The following is a 2,912-nucleotide window of genomic DNA, read 5'->3' on the forward strand; positions in this document are numbered from 1 at the left end:
TATATATATATAATACATAGTGATCAGAATTATCAATGAAATTGATGCAATTGGTGCTATTTCACGTATGCCTCGGCTATAGAATGGTTGAGACATGAAAGACACTTCGACTTGATTGAGACATTGAATTTTATTTGTACGAATATATACATGTTACGCACCACTGACTTGGGTTGTTTGTCATCACTGCAACCATCGTATTATAATAATAATAATATAATAGGCCTACCTCCATGCTTCAACATGTCTACCCGATTTTTGAAAAAGGCGTATTGATTTGCTAGCTTAAAACAACACATCGACTTGTATACTTAGCATAGCGCTAGGATACAATGGAATATACCATTAAATGTAATGGAATTAAACTACATTAGAACAATAATCAACAATAAATATCGAGATAAAACATACCATAAAATTTAAGGTTAACGTTAAACTCTTCTAGTACACGTCTATATAGCTATAAGCAAGTCAGTTACAAAAGTTCTGTTTTCACTCTGCCAAGACTCGTCTTGTCTCACGCGAGGCAGGTTTTCAACTTACCTTTAAAAAAAAAACTCGCTAGCCGTAATTTATTTTTATCTTATGACGTTTACACCATTGTATCGGCGGCACTTACTGGCTGTAGTGCGGTCGTACAGAGAACACAACGAAAACTAAATATAAATAGGCCTACATACAGTATTATACTGCCCGCACATGCGTACATGCATACACACATACGAAGACGCTATGTAAATAAAGTAATCACTCCGCGGATCCAAACAAAGAGGACATAAACGGTAAATAAATATCCCTTCCCAAAATAAAATAAATCTAAATAATTCCACTCGAAGTCTTCAAGGAGGAGGAGGATTACAATGTGAATGTATATATTTACATGAGCTAAGAAAAGCACCAAACGAATTATTGTATTCCGCTCAAAACTCGGTGATAATAATAAAATTCGTCTGCCAAACGACCCTAAAGCCACATTTACACTAGAGTGACGATTACGCCACGAAAACGATATATCATCACTTAGTTTGTATTCTTCTACACTGCGCGCATTTGTATCTTGTCGTAATCGTATCTAGTGTAAATGAGGCTTTAGGGGTGACCCTTAATTTATCACCCTATGGTAAAAAATATATATTTTTGAAAAAAAAAATGTTTTCTAAATTTTTGTCTTTTTGAATTTCTTTTTCATTTTTTTTCGTAAATAATTAGATATTGTTTGTATTATGTCAATAGTGTATTTTACTTTGAATATCAATGCCCTAGCAAGTGTTTGATATTTGGCTTTAGCGAAATAAAAATATTAAAAATCCTCTCTCCCTCATCAATTTTTCTCAGCATAGATAGGGTGATAAACTAAGAATTATTTTTATAGGGCCTTATTTAAAACCTTTTATCTGATGTTATCTAATTTCAATGCATATCGAATGTCTACTCCTAAAACATCATTTGGGGGTAACATTTAGCTTTTTGGGGTCAATCGCTGCATGCTGTGTCAAAAAACTGCTGTTTTAACAAATTGTTTGGCGATATTTTGCTGACTTATGTTTCTGTATAAGATAGAGCATTCAAATATTGATGACTAAGCTAAAGTAGGTATGCCTTAATTAAATATATTTAATATTGTACTTGATTGTCTTAGCAGTAAATAATTTCAGAAGTTTGAATTTTATTATTGAGCACGGATCATATTATTGTATTGAAAGGATTTTAGGCCTTAAATTGGCTGGCAAATCAAATAACTGTCGAAGTAAAAGATTTATAAAAACTGAATTGTTTTGATTTTTTTTTTAATTTAGTGTTTAGAGAATTTTATTTAATGGGCCATTTTTATTAAATTATAGTCTTACTTTACTTTTATCAACTTTTAATGTACTGTAATTTTTAATTTAAGGCAGCAATACATTTTTCTCAATTGAGAGCTGACTGTTAGGATTTGACAAATATAATACAATCCTAAACCAGTAGGCCTATGAAATAGAAAGTTACTTTTGCACTGCGCCACTTGAGTTTTACACTGTACCACTTACCCTTGCCCTGTTACCTCTATGTACTAATTGTAACCATTAATCAACATGTGTAGTTCTATCTCAATTTTATACTAATGATAATACTATTAATTTTATACTATGATAATTTAATTTCATTTTAGATATAACAACGGTAAGTATTATAAAACTTTTCGAAGCCTATATTGTTTTTGAATACAAGTTTACAATTATGTTAATAATTCTTCTGTATATAAAGCACTGTACCTACAATTTCGTACAAAAAAAAGGATATCTCTATCTCTTCATTACCATAAATATTAGGACTGTTAATAAAACTCTCGACAATCGACCAAATCATACGACACGCTTCCCGAATAATTGTGATGTATGCTGCATTTGCTTCTCACGAAAGAGTGGGGTTACTCCGATGCTCTTGTTCGTTTGAGTCCGTGTCGTTGTGGAATAATTTTAACATGAAGGTATACGCTGGGTTTCTCTCCGAACTACTTTTAATTTCGCACAATATCAAATTATTACAAAACATTTGAGAAGAAAACTTTAAAAATTGCTCATTTCAAAGAATCACAAAGGTTATCAACAAATCACGTATTAAATATCGTTTTCAATACGTTACCGCCATTTCTGAGGGGAAAAAATCTTTGTTTTTGCTTGAAGAAATTAAAGGATAAATGCAGTACAGTTGTTACTTGTGAAAATTATAGGCCTACATATTTGTTTACCGGGAGAATTGTGCCTGTGAGCACAGGCCCAACATCAAATCTAACATTCTGAAACGCATGAACTGCTCAGATTGTTGTTGAAGTGAACTCATTACCGTGCATATGCGGCCCAACAATCCTTATTTTGAACACGTTCAATTTTTATAATATTTCCCTCTAGAAGTGTCGCCTGGAAGACCTTCAT

The sequence above is a fragment of the Anneissia japonica genome, unplaced genomic scaffold, assembly GCF_011630105.1.
Source record: "Anneissia japonica isolate Jap-2015-1 unplaced genomic scaffold, ASM1163010v1 scaffold287719_len1884721_cov185, whole genome shotgun sequence".
Taxonomy (NCBI): Eukaryota; Metazoa; Echinodermata; class Crinoidea; order Comatulida; family Comatulidae; genus Anneissia; species Anneissia japonica.